The sequence below is a fragment of the Mytilus galloprovincialis genome, chromosome 14 (assembly GCF_965363235.1).
Source record: "Mytilus galloprovincialis chromosome 14, xbMytGall1.hap1.1, whole genome shotgun sequence".
Lineage (NCBI taxonomy): Eukaryota > Metazoa > Mollusca > Bivalvia > Mytilida > Mytilidae > Mytilus > Mytilus galloprovincialis.
The window spans coordinates 18,557,460-18,579,212 of NC_134851.1; the positions used below are offsets into that span (position 1 = coordinate 18,557,460).

Consider the following 21,753-nt stretch of genomic DNA (forward strand, 5'->3'; position numbering starts at 1 on the left):
AGACAAATGGCACTGCTATGGGTACAAAAATGGCTCCATCTTATGCCAATATATTCATGGGTAAATTTAAAAAGCAACTGCTTGAGTGCTCCATCGAAAAACCGCTTTCCTGGTATCGATTTATTGATGACGTTGACATGAAATTGGACAAGGGAGACCAAAAATTACAAACTTTTATAACAAATGCTAATAATCAACACCCTACCATCAAATTCACCCATGAAACATCTAATTCCACCATAAACTTCCTTGATACATCTAGCACCCTCTCTGTAGGTATAATAAACACAGATATATACTCTAAACCTACAGATACTCATCAATACTTGTCGCCTGAAAGTTGCCATCCTCCACACTGCACGAAGAGCATTCCATACAGCCAAGCTCTCATAATAAGGCGAATCTGCTCCTCTGAAGACACTGCAAAACAACGTCTGGGGCAGCTCAAAGGACATTTGAAAAGAAGGGGATATAAACACAAAAACATCAAAAATAGTTTTCGAAAAGCGGAATCCATCCCCAGAAGCAGTCTGCTAACTTACAAAGATAAACAGAAAAGTAAAAGAATCCCATGTGTGCTCACCTACCATCCATGCCTGAGAAATAGTTTCAAGACCATTAGTGATCATTGGACAGCAATCGAGAAACATTCGAAGTTATCCAAAATCTTTCCTGAGCCTCCCATGATTGCCTTCAAACAACCTGAGAAATATACTTGTCCGTGCTGACCTTTAAACCTAACCATACTGTAGGTAATTGCCAACCTTGTGGGGATAAGCGCTGCAAATGTTGCAACCAATTGCAGCATTCATCAACATTTCACAGTAAGACCACAGAAAAGACATACAAGATCTTCTGCAATGTCAACTGCAAAAGCTCAAACGTGATTTACGTTCTTGAGTGTCCTAGATGTGGTCTCCAATATGTTGGTGAATCTATGCAGCCATTTCACAAACGCCTCAATGGCCACAGGAGTGACCTCACAAAAAAAACGTATATTCCTGTCAGCCAACATTTCAGGTTGTACATGGCAAAATAGGCAAAGAGAAAATCGGGAGAAGTTTTGGATAAAAACAATGGGCGTCGTCTATCCAGATGGAATCAATAGAAAGAAATAATTAAATTTACAGTCTAGTGTTTATATTATTATATTTTGGATTTTGGATTAAAATCAATCGACCAAAACTTACCTGTATTATTAGTGATCTATGTTTATTACACCTTATACATTATATATCATTATTGTTAAAACGTTTGTCACCGAAGAAGGCCATTTGTTGAGCCGAAATATTTGCAATTATTGTATAATTTATATCATCTGTTCAGTTTTTCCATCTTTGTGCAATGATATTCAACACTTTTTAGTGTTTTGTTTTCCATCGATTTATCGGTATTGTTACACAATCTTTCAGACTCATATAATTTTTCCTGTTTGTGTAGTATTGTCAATTTTGATGATCCAATACCTATTAAGTTTACTGGTTGGTAGATTCTTTATAGACTGTATATATATATATATATATATATATATATATATATATATATATATATATATATATATATATATATATATATATATAACTCGTCTAAACATCAACCCAACAATGTTAGATCTGTAAATTTGCTTTCGCATAATTTTGGTTCTTCCCTCGCCGGGATTCGAACCCATGCTACTGTGATATCGTGACACCAAATCGCCTGCACTGCAGCCGTCCCGCTAGACCACACGACCACCTGGGCTCTCAAAAAAAAAGACCTTTCGCTGGCCGTGTGTTACCTTTCCTCGTTAGTTTTAATCTAGCGGCGTACTACAGTACATGATATATAAGGCATGAAGATGTTATTGTTACAGATCAGCTAAATTATCTATAGTAAAGGATCCTACAAATTAATGTAATATACAGTCACAGAAAATAATTATATTTATAAGTACGTCTGAGTCAGTGACAACTCTACAACAGATGTATCCATCGGATCGCCATCAATGATGGTGATACATGGCTGTGTACATAATACATAATACATTATGTACACAGCCATGTATCACCATCATTGATGGCGATCCGATGGATACATCTGTTGTAGAGTTGTCACTGACTCAGACGTACTTATATATATATAAAGCAAGGATCAACAAAAAGAAAAATAACAAAAGTACAGAACTCAAGGAAAATTCAAAACAAAAAGTCGCTTAGCTAAATTATATAAATGGTTAAATTAAATTGAAGCATGACTGGAGCGCCCCCCTTTTTAGGTCAATCAGCAGGCCCCCCTTAGGGAAAGTTCTGGATCCACCACTGGCTCAAACACATCAATTGCAAATGAATGAAAATCAATTGTCATAATCATGACTTAGAACAGGCATTTACTTATATGCCTTTGCCACAAAACATCTAATGACCGATTACATTTTTTCTACCTTTTAAAAGAGGCTGTAAACAAAGCAGAATGATTTTGGTCTATATGTACGTTTGCAGAAAAAGTTGTCTTTCAAATTACATTTTATAAGAAATTCATAAGGATTAGAGTTTATAAAATTATAGGACAAGGTATACATGTATACAAGCAATAATGATAATACTTGTGGTCCATCTTATTTCAATGGAGATTATTAGACCATGCCACTCGGTCATGGTTTATTGAACATTGATATAGTTGACATGTAACAGTTTTTTATTATGCAATGTATGATGAATTGCTAATGTAAAATCAATGATATTTATAATATGACAGTGGCGGATCCAGACATTTTCATAATTGGGGGCCCACTGATTGACGTAAGAGGGGCCCCGCTCCAGTCACGCTTCAGTGATTCCCTATATAAGCAACCAAATTTTTTCCCAAAAAGGGGGGCCCGGGCCCCCTAGGCCCCCCTAAATCCGCCTCTGTATATGTAGTTGTATTAGCATTTGCATGTACACATGTATCATTTTCATGGAGACTACATAGCTCCGCCCCCAATCATGGTCCATTGATTTCGACACTTTTGCCCTATTTACATGTTAAAGTTTGGTGTTTAGATTAGTTTAAGCCGTGATAAGTATATGATATTGGTATGCTGTTTTACAAGCATTGCAATGTCTCATTTTAAAGGAGTTTTTTTTGCTTTGCATCTTTGAATGTTTTTCATAATTTACATTTCTAAATATTACAATTTCAATGTTAATTTGTACATTATACTTTCAAAATCATATTAATAAAGGAACAGAGTGCCAACATCCCAGTTGTACATATACAATATGCATCTTGTTATAACAAATATTCCAAAGTGGCTTAACTCGTTAAAAGTAATGATCGACACTTATTTTTAAAAGTGTCGAAGACAATTCTGATATTAGAGGTCGGTCATTTGAGATGTATCAACCGTATCATATACGTTGACGTATCTGCATCTGCAGATGTACCAAAAACAGCATGTGATTCCGAGCTTTAATGTTATGTACTTTCAATAATGCAAATGGGAGGGGGGGCGGTGGAGTGGGGGGGGGGGGGGCTGCCTGACATATGGGGAAGCAAAACATATAATGGTCTTAAGCTCGAGATCACACAATATTTTTTGATATATCTGCAGATGCGGATACGTCAACATATACGATACGGTTGATGAGTTTTTAAATGACCGACCTCTAACATCCTATACAAAAAAGTCATGTAAAAGATAGGAATTTCATAAAATTCTGACAATAAATGTACACATGAGATGCCAACAATGTTATTTTCCATATGATCGATATTTCCAAGCCTAATGCTTTAACAAAAAAATGGTTGGTGCCAAGGGTTAATACATGTATGTACCCCACAATGCGTTGCGCGAAGACAAAAAGAACAGACAAGTATTTGTGTCAACATTTTATTCTAATTGACAAATAATTATATGAGTTTAATTATATACTTGTGCACAGACATCTGTACCTTCAATAAATCTTGGTTAAAGGTGGTCACATTTTTTGAAAGTCGTTTATTTTGTATTTTACTTTTACGACAAATATGGTTTATATAGGAAAATAGCACAACAATCAGTTCAATACAATAATGAGAAGATGTAGTATGATTACCAATAAGACAACTCTCCATCACAGAACAAATGACATTTATAAGTTAACTGTACAGCTTTCAACAATGAGCAAATCGATACCGTATAATAAACTATGAAAGGCCCCGAAATGGCAAATGTCAAACAAGTAAAAAGAGACATCTAACGACCTTGTTTATTTTAAATTCAATAAATGAAAAACAAATATGATATACAGCAACAGACGACAACAACTGAGTTTCAATCTCTTTAATTGTCAAATGATCAAATAGCCCAAATTATAAAAAAAAAAAAAAAAAACAATTATCTGAAAGTTTCAAATATTTGTTTAGTTCAAAACTAAATAGTATTCTGTAAAAAGGTCATGAAAGTAGGACAAGAAAATATGGAAAAAAATAATATACAGTTAACATGATTTTATTTGATCGATGAGAAACGCACAGGTGTACATTGGTAGTTATAATTCAATTAAGACACATACACGTACACGCTATATTATCATGAATTTATGATAAAAACCTTTCAACAAGGTGTGAATAAGAAAACAAGCGTAACTTATTTTAAATTTGTTTAAATTTAATAATTGTTGCGCCCAGTTGCAAGTTTTACATAAATATTAAGGACGAGAACAAAATTTATAATCAAACATGAAGTAGATTCTGTCTAGTAGGTTGATCGGTATCAAAATAGGAAATTCAAATTACTACTTGAAAATAAGTTAATACTATGTTTGATAGGGACAAACGCTTCCCAATGTTCAAGACAATCGACAGATCCTTCACAGTTCAATGAGTTGTTACAGGGGTCCACTAATATACGGGAGATTGTCACTTACCATATAAAACGGTCGGATTAAACGTCACAATTTGAACTGGACGTGGCTGCGTATTTATACATCCTAAGTAGCAAAACCTTGACTTGGAGTTTTTAACTGATCGAAATGAAAAGTCTAGATTCTCCAACAAACCCTTGTGCGCCGTAAAATTTTGTGGCTATGTCGTTTAGACATTTTGATTGCGTAGATAAAATAACAGGAATATATATATATATAAAAAAAAAACCAACAAAACAACAAAAAACAAAAAACAAACTCACAAAAATATACTAAAGACATTTAAGGGTATTGAAATATAGAAACGCAAAAGAAGAATTAAATAAATACATATTGCACATTCATACAGTGGAGATCACTTCTAACCTCTCATTAGAACTGTCAGAATATTCTGTCATAGAACTGTTCTAACCTGTCCTAGAACAGTTCTACCCTAGAACTGTTCTAAGTAGAACTGTTAGAATCAGTTCTAGGTAGAACTGACTAAATCAGTTCTAGGTAAAACTGTCAGGATCAGTTCTAGGGTAGAACTGTCTAAATCAATTCTAGGTAGAACTGTCCAAATCACTTCTAACCGTAGAACTGTCAGCAGAACTGACTACATCAGTTAGGACTGTAGAACAGTTCTAAATGACGTTACTGCAGTAAGGGCACTTTAGAATTTAGAAGAAATAAATCACTTCCAATTACTTTGCTATATATTAAATAGCAGATTTTCTATATATTTTACTGATCAAACGACTTTAATTACGTTACATGTACAAATATCGAAGTGAATAGAAGGTTACCCAACTCATCGGAGAAATATTTTTATAAGATTGCATTCGGAAACATCATTGTTTACGTTTCTTCGTTCCCCGTTTTTAACAGTCTCTTCCTAAATAAAGCTCTGCATTTAATTCATGGAATTTTAATCGTAATTTACCTTGTTTGCCTTGGATTTACATTCATTTAAGATTCTGTTTTGAAAATGTTCAAACGAAAATTGTACAGTGGATGAATTATGGGATATTAATGAAAAAAGTGTTGTACAACGTAAAAACACTATATACATTTGCACCATCTCGTCAATTTAGCCAGACTTATCCATAACGATTATAAATGATATCTGGGAGTCTGCAACTCAGAAAAATATACTGGATCTGAACATGAATGAAACATTTACCCCTGGACGTTCAGCTACAAACAAAATCATGCATTTTTCTTTGCCTTCTTCAAATTATATTAACAGTATACTATTCCAAGAAGAGAACTTCCCATACATGTACTTTTTATTTTATCTTTAAAATAAAGTGTATGAATCAGTCATGTGAGTGTTGGATGATGCCATTAAATAGTTTTGTTTAAAAAAAACCATCACAAACTACTGACTTAAACATGTTAAAAAGTCACTTAAGCATGTTTAATGACGGTTCATTATTATGGATACAGAGAGGAAATAACGGCGCGCTAAATTCTTGAATATGGTATAAATACACCTTGTCGCTATTTGTCTGCCATTACTGGATATCACACAGGTTCCCGTAATGACGCCACAATGGAAAGTCATTGTTGTATGCTTCAAAAGTTCAAGAGGCCGGGTCAGCCAGGATTAGCGATAAGGTGTATTGTGTTTCAAAGTTGGTGTCATTTTTATCATACGATCCGTCCTCACATTGAAATGATATTGGTTTACCATGTTTACAATGAGGCCATATACATGTATATTTACATGATAAAGTGTAGATAAGTTCAGTTTTGGTTGATGCGGTCAAATAATTTTGTTAAAACAACTCTCACTCAGTTTGATATATCGAAACCACTGAAATTTGTTTACAATTCAATATTTTGAATAAAAAGAGGACTTGCTGATATTCTAAATTGATATGGAAATTTTTTTGTAGCCAATGTGTTCCAATATTCATTGATATTGCTGTCATTTATTATACAATCCATCGTAATATGTATTACTATAAATGATTTAGTATGCGGCTATATATATATTAAGAGTTACATAACAAAGTGTAATTATGGTCAGTTTTGGTTGATGCTGTCACATATGGTCAGTTTTGGTTGATGCTGTCAAATATGGTCAGTTTTGGTTGATATGGACAAATAATTTTGTTATATTCATGAGTCAGTCTGAGATATCAAAGCTACTGAAATTAGTTTACGATTCAAAATTTTGATGAAAAAGAGGACATACTGGCACTATAAACTGATGTGAGCATAATTTTATTTTCCAATATTGCTTTCATTTATATTAAACAATCCATCCTGATTTAAAAATATATGTGATTTACTTTGCGGCTATTAAGATTGACATCATGTACATAATAAAGTGCAAATATGGTCAGTTTTGGTTGATGCGGACAAATTATTTTGTTATACCAGTCAGTCTGAGGTATGAAAACTACTGATATTTGTTTATTATGCAATATTTTAAATATAAAGAGGACATGCTGGCATTCTAAATTGATGCAAATGAAATTAGGTAGCATTGTGTTCCAATATTTCTATCATATGTATTTTCATGATTTTACAATCCATCCTTACATAAAAATATTACAGATTTACTATGCGACTATAAGAGTTACATAAAAAGGGGCAAATATGGTCAGTTTTGGTTGATGCGGTCAACATGGTCAAATATGGTCAGTTTTGGTTGATGCGGTCAAATATGGTCAGTTTTGGTTGATGCTGTCAAATATGGTCAGTTTTGATTGATGCAGACAAATAATTTTGTTACATGATTACATGTTTCTGTCAGTCTGAGGTATGAAAACTACTGATATTTGTTCCTGATGCGATATTTTGAATAAAAATAGGAAATGCTGGCACTCTCAATTGATGCGAGAAAAAAAATGGTCATTGATTTCCAATATTGTAGTTATTTATATACTACAGTCCCTCTTGACCTAGAATTATAACTGAACTACTGTGCAGCTATTTAGATTTTCATAAAAAAAAAAGCAAATATGGTAAGTTTTGGTTGATGCAGTCAAAACATTTTATTATACGACTCAATCTGAGTATGAAAACTACTGATATTTGTTTATGATTCAATATTTTGAATAAAAAGAGGACATGCTCATTGGCAGAACAAGGGGGGAGGGGGGTTCAGGAGTTGGAACCCCCCTTTTTTTTGACGATCAATGCATTTGAATGGGAACATATAGTTGGAACCCACCCGCCCCCACCCCCTTTTAAAATGGCTGGATCTGCCCCTGCATGCTGGCACTATAAATTGATGCGAACAAAATTGTTTTCCAATATTGCTGTAACTTGTATAGTACAGTCCCTCTTGACCTAAAATTAAAACTGAAGTACTGTGCAGTTATATAGATTTGCAGAAAGAAAGAGCAAATTATGTCAGTTTAGATTGATGTGGTCAAAAGATTTTTGTTAAACAGGTCCGTCCGAGGTATGAAAACTACTCGTAAACAGATATTACATTTGGTTATTAATGAGGTCAGATAATTTTGTTATGTGATAACGAGCCATCCTGACTCCCAGAATAACAAATGTAAAACAATTCAAATAATACCCCCCCACCCCATAATACTAATTAACGGCCTAATTTATGTACAAAAAATAAAAGAAAAACAAATATTTTATGTTACACATCAACAAAAGAAAATCACTGAATTACGGGCTCCTGAATTGGAACAGGCACATACATGCAGAATATGGCGGGGTTAAACATGTTCTCTTGCCGATTATAAATCTGAAATAAAACCGGCAAAATAGCAAAACTCTATATAATATTAATCGCTATTTTGCCGAAGCCTTTATATTAAGACAAATTTTTCTTAAAACTTATAAATCAATTCTAGCCGTAGAATTTATAAATCAATTTTAGCCGTAGAATTTATAAATTAATTCTGGCCGTAGAATTTATAAATCAATTCTAACCGTAGAATTTGAAATCAATTCTAACCGTAGAACTGTTCTAGAAGTAGAACTGACCAAAGATTTGGTCAGTTCTAGCTAGAACTGTCTAAAACTGTTCTAGGGTAGAACTGTCAGGATCAGTTCTAGCTAGAACTGTCCAAATCAGTTCTAGGTAGAACTGACCAAATCAGTTCTAGCTAGAACAGTTCTAACCTAGAACTGACTAAAAGGTGTCAGGCTGACAGTTCTACATACTGTTCTAGAACAGTTCTCCTGACAGATTCTGACGGAATTTATGAGAGGTTAGAACTGATCTCCACTGTAAATCAAAAGCATGGATCAACAATATGCAATGTATCATTGAAGAAAACATATAATGAGTTATAAGACTTTCTATTTCCTTAAAAAAGAGTTTACAAACAAGGCGGATAGCGTTTTGTCTACATATACGTTTGCTGAATAAAGATCATTAATGTTACATATCAGACATCAATTAGGATGAATGTTCACATAGTTAAGTTTAGTTTAGTTTATTAAAGAAGAATCAGCCACAGAAGAATGCGTAACAGGAGCATATTATACACATATTAATTACCACATAGTTCATTAGACAATTAGACAAGCATCTTTTCCATCTTTTGAAAAAAAATTGACAGCTTAGACAGCACATTACTATTACTATATTTAAGCATGCCAAGTACTCTTTTTCATTTGGATACTTTCAATAATATGGAGGTATGAACTTCCACCTTAAATCCTTAACTTCACAATTGGTACATTTACATATATAGCGGTAGACATCCCCAAGACCAGCTTAAAGAACACATATTATGCATGTAAAGGTTCTACTGCGGATTCCTTAATATTCGTTGATTTCAATCTTCGTGGAATTTCGTGGTAACAGGAGAGCCATGAACTGAAAAGTTCAACGAATTTATACAGACTTCGTCAAAACCACGAAATTAAATTTCCCCGAATATTAGTAACCATGGTAATAAATGAACCAACATTATATACATATAATGATAATCCTTGAGTTTAAATGAGTAGCAACAAGTATCTTCCGCTCGGTATTTGGTATGCTGTTGTATAAGCAGTGGACCTTTTCATTTTAATGAAAATGTTTGTCTCAACCATCTTATGCATGTACTTTGAAATGATTACAAACTTTTCAAAATATACAAGTTAAGGTTTGTTATAAATATAGATTCGTGTGTGATGCGATATTTATCCACTCGAGACAGTTAAATTTTCAAATTTAAAACGCGAGGCTCGCCGAGCGTTTAAAATATTTAAAATCTAATTGTCGAGAGTGGATAAATATCGTATTACACGAGATTTGGTGGTAGAATCTGTTTCTCTAATGATTTTCAAACAATACGCAGGCAAACTTATTCCTTCTTTGCGACTGATCTGCAAAAGATGTGTTGTTTCTATGTGACCTATGTCATCAGGCATGGTCGCCTTTTTTCATGCCGTCACAATAGGAAATTAATAGGAAAACAAGAATATTCGACGTCATAATCTCATTTTAACCAATGAAGAACTGAGATCAAACGAACCACACGTTGATTAATTTTTTTTATACAATGGGTGCAGAAAGGGATAAATTGACGAATAATTAGAGAAATTCAATTTTGAATGAACCACATACTATTTAGTAGTATGTATATTCAGTGATATTTGGTATACAGGTTTATTAGCATTTGTAAGTCTCATCTACTAATCATGTTTCATTGACTAGGCACTTTTGCCCAGTTAAAGTTTGCACTTTAAATATGTTAGTATACAACATATAAATCTGATAAGCCCATGGCATAGAGCAGTTTTATAAGCATTGCAATGTTTAATTTTCATGTAGGTTGTTTGACCCTGGTCATTCAAACTTAGATTATTGACTTTGAATGGTTTGTTTAATTTGAATTTTTAAATATTTACAAAAAATGCGAGACATATATCTATGTCAACAGCTTATTGTATTTACAAGTAAATAACTAGTTCAATGACATACTTGTACACAGACATCTGTTCCTAAAAATAAATTTTACTTCAAGGTAGTCGCATTTTATCAAGTAGTTTATTGTGTGCTTTACAACATCTATTGTTTAAATAGGTACATAGTAAGGTTATTGCACACACAAATCTGTTTAATATAAAACAATGAGTAGATGTTGTATTCAAAGTAAAATCACAAAATACCGAACTCCAAGGAAAATTCAAAACGAAAAGACCTTAATCAAAGTTAATCAAAAGCTTTTAATTTTGGCAAACTCAAAAGCTCGAACACATCAAACGAATGCATGGACAACAACTGTCATATTCCTGATTTGTGTTTGTCAATAAGTAAACGCCAAATTGAATGTAAATATAAATAAGTTAAACAACAAATTATGATGCTGTCTCAGTAATTTTTAAGCCTCGACACGTTACATTTGTCAAATCAATTCGAAACCCTTTTATACTAGTAATCAATTTTATCAATTCCATTACTTTGTTCAATCAATTTTATCAATTTCATTACTTTGTTCAATCAATTTTATCAATTCCATCACTTTGTTCAATCAATTTTATCAATTCCAATACTTTGTTTAATCAATTTTATCAATTTCATTACTTTGTTCAATCAGTTTTACCAATTTCATTACTTTGTTCAATCAATTTTATCAATTTCATTACTTTGTTCAATCAATGTTTGTCATCTTACTGTGAAACACAACCGTTAAAATGCCCCTAAATGCAGTGGCGGATCCAGGGGAAGATTTCCTAGGGTTGGAACCCCCTTATGTTTGGACGATCAATGCATTTGAATGGGGACATATAGTCCCCCCTTTGTCCTGGGTTTAGAACCCCCCTTTTTAAAATGGATGGATCCCCCCGGGAAATGACAAATATAAAACATTTCAAACGAGATAAAAGAGGGACGAAAGATACCAAAAGGACAGTCAAACTCATAAATCTAAAAGAAACTGACCACGCCATGAGAACACCCGGATAACTAACGCCCAAATAAATGTTCAAAATAATGAACGCTAATAAATATGTTACAAAGCAACAAACGACAACCAATGAATTTCAGGCTCCCAGCGTATACTATGGAGCGCATTAATCCTAATTTTTAGTGAAGAATCATGGACAAGCAAATTTTGACTCAAAATGGTCTGCAAATATTTCTCTTTCACCAAAAGTTTTATTTCTGCAAATTTGGTTTTAAGCTTGAGTAAATGACATCAAAAGAAATTTTAAATAGACTTTCTCGTGCTTTTCACTTGATATAATGCATAAAAAAAAACAAATCTAATAACAAAACCCAATTATTTAAACAGTTGAGTGAAATGTGTCAAGTAAATCATAACATGTCATAAAACATTGCATATGATCATACAACATTGGAAAATTATTTATTTCTTCTTTAGACAAAACTTTTTTTTCGACTTTCAACAAAAATAAAAGTAAAATAAATGGTTGAAGCCGCACAACCGATTCAATTTTCATCAACATACATGTATATGTATTTCCAAGAAATCAAAGATTATCGAAATATGTTATTTTTAAAACTGTCAAATAATCTCTTTTTAAAAATCTACCAGACCTTGAAAAGTAACGACTCAAATTTCCGAACAGTGGTTATTTATCTATAATTATATATATCGACACTTAATGTTGTATTTATATATTTATATTATATTTAAATGTATTTCAAGTGAGATATACATATTCATTTTACGAAAAGTCATGCCTCGAGTTTCCCTTAATGACACAACATGGTAAATCATATTACAAAAACAAAAATACAATCAATATAAAAAGGTTATGCAGAAAAAAATCTAAATATATAGTAACTCCTTAATACTATTCACCTACGCAAACGATAAAGATTCTAAAAATAGAACACCTGACTTCCAAGTAATCCTCACCTCATTCAGGTCATCATAACTTAGGTGCACATAAGTCAACATAATCTCGTACACCAGTTAAAACTATATCAACGAACTGGCTGCTACATTTTAACTATATTTTGAATATAAGGTCATTGAATTAGGTCACAATATAGATGACCTGCTTCGGACAGAAAAAAAAAACACAAAAAAAAATTAAGTCAATGCAAAATATCTGATACAGCTATGGCATATTAAATTCTTTTTCTGCTATTTCTCTTTGTTCAATAATCAACCTGAGAACACCCGGTTGGAATTTAACAAACTGAACTTTCAATTAACTAGGGTACTAGCTGATAATACCACAATTTCTTTGTAGTGTAACAAAGAAACTATTGAAGTTTACCTGAAAATTTATCAAAGCAATAGTTTTAAAAAATCGTTAAATATCAAACATCTGCTATACTTAAAATATATGAATGAATGCATGTTTATAAATAACATATAAGATTAGTATTAAATGTAAGTAATATACTTACAACAACTTCCTAGTCTCAGACAAAATTGCAAACATTCAGATCAGCCATTTTTCAATAAATCATGCTTGTCGTCTTGACATTACGTAATCATCGTCTGCTAGCTGCACACGGGAATGACCTCTATATGGTTGCACTATGTTCTAGATTTAACGACAGCTAGGTTAGATACATAATATGTGTATTTATTGAAATACACAGGTTTGTTCACCTTGACGAAATAAACATATATGTTAACTAACTATTTATATCAAAAGGAATGTAAACTGTAAAAAATAAAAATATATACTGAGTTTTCGGGTATATTTCTTATATTATCCCCCCAAAGTATACCCATATATTCTGTCCTAGTTATGAGACAAAAAGTTGAATCAATAAATCGTCTGCAATTCCGGATTGATCCAAACAACATAGACAAAGTTTACATGTAATCAGACAGTTACATAATCATTGAACCTTGTAAGTCATTATGTTTTCTTTTGTTGTCGGCGAAGGGGGAAGTGATAGTCAATATAAGTCAAAGGGAAAAGTTATTATCAACAAATAAACGGTCAATATCAACAAATAAACGGTCAATATCAACAAATAAAAAGTCAACATCAACAAATAAAAAGTCAACATCAACAAACAAAATCAATATCTACAAATTAAGGTCAATATATAAACCAACAAACGGTCAAAATCAACAAATAAAGAGTCACCATCAACAAACAAAATCAATATCTATAAATAAAGGTCAATATAAACCAATAAACGGTCAAAATCAACAAATAAAGAGTCAACATCAACAAACAAAATCAATATCTATAATATAAATTAAAGTTCAATATCAACCAACAGACGGTCAAAATCAACAAATAAAAAGTCAACATCAACAAACAAAATCAATATCTACAAATTAAGGGTCAATATAAACCAATAAACGTTCAATATCAACAAATTAAAAATCAATGCATTTTTGTACTAACAATAAAGAGGTCAATAAAAACAAACAAAGATGTCAATACCAACAAAAAGATGTCAATACTAACAAAAAGATGTCAATACCAACAAAAAGAAGTCAATACTAACAAAAAAAAACCCAATAATATCTTAGGTCATTATCAACAAAGGTCAATGCATGTATGTACCAACAATTAAGAGGTCAATATTAACAAAAAAGATGTCAAAACAAAACAAAGAGGTCAATACCAACGAATAAATGGTCAGTACCAATAATTAAGAGGTCAATATTAACAAAAACTATGTAAAAACAAAAAAACAAAGAGGTCAGTACCAACAATTAAGAGGTCAATATCAAAAAAAAAAAACTGTCAATATAAATAATTTAAAAAACAATGTATTTGTGTACCAACATTTAAGAGGTCAGTATAAACAAGAAGATGTCAATATCAACAAAGGTCAATGAATGTATGTACTAACAATTAAGAGGTCAATATTAACAAAAAATATGTCAAAACAAAACAAAGAGGTCAATACCAACGAATAAATGGTCAGTACCAATAATTAAGAGGTCAATATCAACAAAAACTATGTAAAAAAAAAAAAAAAACAAAAACAAAAAGGTCAGTACCAACAATTAAGAGGTCAATATCAACAAAACAAACTGTCAATATAAATAATTTAAAAGACAATGCATTTGTGTACCAACATTTAAGAGGTCAGTATAAACAAGAAGAGGTCAATATTAAATACCAACAAATAATAAAAATTAAATACTAATAGGTCAATACCAAAACAACAAAAGGTCAATACCAACTAATAAACTGTCAATATCAATATACTAAAGGTCAATTAGGAGATAACTGTATTGTATTTTAAGCTCCGACGGCATCAATTGGGGATTTGATGGTCGCAAATTAAGTTTACTGGCGACGCGTTAGCGGAGACAGTAAACGGGTATTTGCGACCATCAAATCCCCAATTGATGCCGTCGGAGCTTAAAATACAATATTGTTATCTCCATTCTAATGAAACTGACAGAAAACAACGTTAAAACATGTATTTAAAATCTGTCATATGCCATCTGCGCTTGCGCGTACGTACCATAGCATCAATTGTCAATTGATGTCATGTAAGAAAGTGACGTTATCCAATCAAAATGAACGTTACAAACGTTGTTGCATTAGAATGCATATTTGTACCAACAATTAAGAACTCAATATCAACAAAATATTTGTGAAAACAGAATTAAAAAGCTCAATACCAACAAATAGATAGTCAAAACAAACCAAAAAGAAGTCAATACTAACACAAAGGATGTTAATACCTACATTAAAAGAGGTCACTACCAACAAATACATAGTCTTTAACAACAATAAAGAGGTCACTACCAATAAATACATAGTCTTTACCAACAATAAAGAGGTCACTACCAACAAATACAAAGTCTTTAACAACAATAAAGAGGTCACTACCAATAAATACATAGTCTTTAACAACAATAAAGAGGTCACTACCAACAAATACATAGTCTTTAACAACAATAAAGAGGTCACTACCAATAAATACATAGTCTTTAACAACAATAAAGAGGTCACTACCAACAAATACAAAGTCTTTAACAACAATAAAGAGGTCACTACCAACAAATACATAGTCTTTAACAACAATAAAGAGGTCACTACCAATAAATACATAGTCTTTAACAACAATAAAGAGGTCACTACCAACAAATACATAGTCTTTAACAACAATAAAGAGGTCACTACCAACAAATACATAGTCTTTAACAACAATAAAGAGGTCACTACCAACAAATACAAAGTCTTTAACAACAATAAAGAGTCCAATACCAAATCAATGAGAGGTCAATACAAAAACAATAAGAAGTAAATTCCAACAGTTAAGAGGTCAATCACAACCAATTAACTGTCAATATTAACAAGTTATAAGTCAATGCATTTTTGTACCAACTATTTAGAGGTCAATATCAAACAAAAAGGATGCTCAATACCTACATTAAAGAGGTCACTACCAACAAATAAATAGTCATTACCAACAATAAAGAGTTCAATACCGACAATTAAGTGGTCAATCACAATAAATTGACTGTCAATATCAACAAGTTATGAGTCACTGCATTTTGGTATTAGCTATTTAGACGTCCATTCCAACATAAAAGATGCCAATACCTACATTAAAGAGGTCGCTACAAACAAATAAATAGCCATACCAACTATAAAGAGTTGAAAACCAAATCAATGAGAGGTCAATATCAAAACAATAAAAGGTCAATACCAACAATTAAAGGTCATTCATAACCAGCAAACTATCAATATTAACAGGTTTAAGTCAATGCATTTTTGTACCAAATATTTAGAGGTCAGAATCAATAGTAAATATGTTCATTAACAACAACAAAGGTGTCAATACCAACAGATGAAAGGTCAGTACCAATAAGTAAAAGGTTAATATCAACTAATAAACTATCAAAAAGTAAATGCATTCTTGTACCAGCTATATTAGAGGCCAATATCAACAAAAAGATGTTCAGTACCAAGAAAAAGTCAATACGAACAAATAGATGGGCAATACAACCAACTGAGAGGTCATTACCAAAGCTATAAGAGGTCAATACCACCAAATAAAAAACCAGAACAAACAATTGAGAGTTCAAAACCAAAATAGCAAGAAGTAAATACCAACAAAAAAAGGTGTTACTACCAACAGAAAAGATGTCAATACCAACAGATAAAAGGTAAATAACAACCAATAAACTGCCAATATCAACAAGTTAAAAGTTAATGCATTCTTGTACCAGCTATATTAGAGGTCAATATCAACAAAAAGATGTTCAGTTCCAAGAAAAAAGACGTCAATACCAACAAACAGATGGTCAATACTACCCTTTGAGAGGTCAATGTCAAAGCTATAAGAGGTTAATACCACCAGATAAAAAATGAGCACAAACAATTGAGAGGTCAAAACTAAAATAACAAGAAGTAAGTACAAACAAATTAGAGGTTAAGATCAACAAAAAATATGTAAAAACAAAAACAAAGAGGTCGTTACCAACAAGTAAATTGTCATTAACAACAATAAAAAGCTCAATAGCAAAACAATTAGACGTCAATACCAAAATAATAAGAGGTCAATACCAAAAACAATTAGAGGTCAATATCAATAAAAAAAGATCTCAACACCTACATTAAAGAGGTCAATACCTACTTCAATACCTATATTAAAGAGGTCAATACCTACATTAAAGAGGTCAATACCAACAAATAAATGGTCAGTTCCAATACCAAATCAATGAGAGGTCAATCCAAAAACAATAAGAGGTCAATAGCAACAGACAATAGTGCAATACCAACAATGAATAGATCAATCACAACCAATAAACTGCCAATATAAACAATTTAAAAGCCAACGCAATTTGGTACCAACTATTTTGAGGTTAATACCAACACAAAAAAACGTTCAATACCAACAAAAAAAGTCAATATCAAAACAATAAGCAGCCAGAACCAACAAATAAAATGTCATTACAAACAATTAAGAGGTTAATATCAACAAAAAAGAAGTAAATACCAAAACAATAAGAGATCAATACATTGTAACAACCAATAAACTGTCAATTTTGACAAGTTATGAGTTTATGTATTTTTGCACCAACAACTAGTATTTAGAGGTCAATTTCAACAAAAACAAAAGTTCAATTCAACAAAAAAGAAATCCATACCAACAAATGAATTGAAGAGTTCCACCAACAAAAAGGTCAATACTCAAACAATAAGAGATAAATTCCAAAAAAAGTAAAAGGTCAGTACCTACAACCAAGTGAGCAATATCAACAACTCAAAGGTCAGTACCAGCGAACAAGAAAATAATACCAACAAATAAGATGACAATACCAACAACTAAGAGAGGAATATCTACAATTAAATAGTCAATATACTACACCAGAAAATATTTTTATTACCGTTTTTCTTTTTGGTTGTCGTCCTTCGTGTTTTTCCGTCATGACGTTGTCAGCTTCTCTTTGACTTTTGAGCTTTGCGGCATTTATCCTAAAGGTTTCACTCGTTCTTTTCTTTTTCTTATACCAATCATTAGCATATTTCATACGGAAAATTTAACTTGTAAAACTTGAATTTGTTAACCCCTATGAAATATTTAACTTCATTAAACATGCATAAAAGGTGATTTCACATAAAAATAAACAAACTCCGATGAAAATTCTAAACGAAAAGTCCCTAATCACATTAAAATTAAGATTAAAAGCTCAAACACATCACACAAATAGATAACAAATGTCATATTCCTGACTTGTTACAGACATTCTCTTATGTAGATAATGGTGGATTAAACCTGGTTTTAACGTAAGATAAACCTTTTACTTGTATGACGGTCTTATCAAATTTCATTAAATTGAAAACGATATGTGAACAAAACAAACAGACATAATAGGTAAACATGTCAAACCAGCATGTGGATGGTGATTTATCTGGCTTGTTTGACATTTGACTATAAGGTTCATGATTCATGTAATTAAACTGTGTTAAAAACTGAATTAACAATATATGAACTGGACCCTAACCTCGCCAATTACGGATATCTATAATACTAAAATTACGAGGTCCAATTTGTCAGCCGTCATCAAGTAAAAACGACGAATCAAAGAATTCACCTTTATATACAACTAATATAGTACAAAGGTGTAGATTAAAAATTACACCACTCCAGGCCCTTTTGTTTTCCACGTAATTAATATTGCCAATAATTAGGAAGTTCCGGGTCGAGTCCAATACCGATACCAATAGTATAATCACCTGTTACCTATTACCTTATTTGTACGTTCCGCATCTGACAGGCGCACCACCAAACGGTGTATTCAGGATTAATATGCTATATACACGGGTCATAATCACAGGGTTGACACTACTAAATTGTCAAATTGTTACCTTTTGTAGTATTTTAACCCGTAAGACTTTCTAAGATAACAATACGAATACTAAAAATCTGGACTAAAAATAAGTTTCAATTTGTTAGCGGGCATGACGTAAAACAGCGAATCAAAGAATTCAACTTTATTTATAACTATTATAGGACAATGCTGTTGATTAAAAAATACTCCATTCCAGGACCTTTTGTTTTCCAAATAATTAATATTACCAATAATTGATAAGTTCCAGTTCGACGGGTTCAAACAGAAAGATTTGAAAGGAGAGAAAATTGTGTATCTTATAATCGGCATGACTTTATCAGATGACAGTACTAATACTAAAATAAGGCTTGCGCATAGTTATATACTTTCATTCAGTCACGGACCCGCGATATCACGGGTGTGTTCTAGTATAAATATATACATGTAGGAAACTTTCAATAGACTTTCATTTATCAGGAGAAACAAGCCTTAATCAAATGTTAAGGTACGATAGGTTAGGGCGATGTACCAAATGCTGTTTTATAGAAGTATTTTTTTTTAAAGTATTATGCAAACAGTTGTCCTTGATTATATCCAAACACACCATGTATTGAGTGTATTATACAAACAAAACAAAATCCTAAAAAAACAAATCCAGTACTTAACATTAAAAAGTTTTAATTTTTGATCATGGTATATATCACGGAGTAGTGGTCACATTAACTTTAAACTTAGTAAATTTGTTCGTACCATTATTGTTATCATTATTTTTCTCTCAATCAGAAAGTCTTAGAACATTTTGCGTGTTGTAGCAAATTCTGTGTTATTTGTGTATATAATGTAATTACACCTTGTGCTGTATACAGATTTGACTTTTTGGGGGAGGCATCAGGAAGATTAATTTTGATGACACTTCATTGATTTGTTGTGTTTTTGCGACTTTCACGTTGACGTGGGGTTCGTTTTTACTGGTGTAAAAACCTCCTACACATTTCAATCACGGTCAATTAAGATTGGAATCGAGTGCACTTACCACAGTGATAACAGGCAAGTGATTGGGTAGTTCGACTACTTATGCTTATTGGCCAAATAGGGTAATATTTCAATGATTTTAATGATTTTAGTTTTTGACAAAAGAGGCTAATACCTTAATATATACAGATTATTAATTGATACAACGTTTATTCTCTAATTTCACTGAATCTAGACATGTGATATGGTGTTTTAAAGACACAAATCCAAGTCAATATTATGAAATAAAGTATTATAAACCTTGATTAAATACATCTATTCCATGGGTAGTAACCTCATTTCTAAATTAAATGTTGAAACGTTGACACTGGCAACCAAATATAGCATACATTCCTTTGAATACAAATTATATAAATGTATCTTTTGATTTAAATAATATCTGAATCTAAACACTAAACAAACATATAATTGATACAACACATTACGCGTGAATGCACAACAATGAATTTCTTGATTTATATTATAAAATATTCAATATAAAACACACCAGGGATTTATGAAATTACATCATAAGCATTATATTTATTCATAAATTATTGATTTTAATCGAGAGAAAAAAAAATCAGAGGAAGATACAATACACTACTTGCTTCAACAGGTGCCAGGGAAAACTATTATATTGTACATCTTACTGATATTTCATTTATAGTTGATTTTTCATGAAGGTTTAATATGGGGATGAATATCAAAATCAAGAAAAAAGACAAGGAAAGACAATGAACTCAACTATATGATTGATTGCTTGATTGTTGCTTGGTTAGCATGTTAACGTGCATGATGTGTGGCAAATATATAAATATAAAACAGAAGATGTGCCAGTGATACAACTCTCCACAAGAGATCATACGGCACAGAAAGCAAAAGTATTACTATGCTTACTGTGGATTCATTTATTTTCTTGACACCAACTTTCGTGAATAAAGGAACATTCATATGTTCGTGGATATCAAATGTCGTGTTTTTGCCGAGGTCTGCATACAAGCCTATAGAAAATTTATCTTTCGTTGAACATTTGATTGGTGGTTTACCTGTACCCACAAAATATACGAAAATAGGAATCAAACGAATTATAATGAATCCACAGTATTAAGATCTATATATAATGACACATAAAAGCATATTTATGATAAATTTAACCAATTATAAGGGGTAGCTTTAGCACAAATACATTTTAAAGCAAATGAGAGAAAAATTATTTATTTTTTGAAAGAAAACTACAGTTCCTGCTTTGATTATCGTACGATAAACAATTAGATTGTGAAAGGTGAATACTCAACATCGACGGCACACACATATCGAATTCAAAGAAGAAGACCATCCGAAAACGGTTATTGCAACTGACGAAGACCTTTTTCAATTCCAATGGATACCATTTGTTCAGGCATTTCACATAAGTAGAGAATATCCATAATTTATCTGGATAATGTTGGTGTAGTTCAAAATTATTCTGATTTTAGAATTTCTGTTCGCTGAAGAGGACGGCCAAAAGTTGAAGTCGATCTTTACATAATTAAATCACATCAATTATAGTTGGTCTAATTTAAGTATCTTTTGGCTCATCAGATATATGGAACATAATGCGGGGATGCATTTCTTTGAAGTTAAGGTTATTTGCCCTAATATTGTCTCTAATTTGATTATTCCTACAACCGCAGGTGGAAGGTGGGAGAGGGGGGGGGGGCTGGATTTAGTCAGACTGATGA

The 21,753-nt window shown here is 32.0% G+C and overlaps 1 protein-coding gene across 2 annotated transcripts in view; it reads right to left on the reverse strand.

The window, feature by feature from the left end:
• Positions 1–13,297, reverse strand: part of LOC143059181 (ecdysone-inducible protein E75-like) — a 96,551-nt gene extending 83,254 nt beyond the window's left edge. The window contains exon 1 of one of the 2 annotated variants that reach the window (XM_076232672.1): positions 13,153–13,297. The gene's annotated coding sequence lies outside the window, so the exon portion shown is untranslated. The remainder of the gene's footprint in view (positions 1–13,152) is intronic. The other variant, XM_076232673.1, reaches the window with a different exon arrangement.
• Between the last annotated feature and the right edge of the window lie 8,456 nt (positions 13,298–21,753).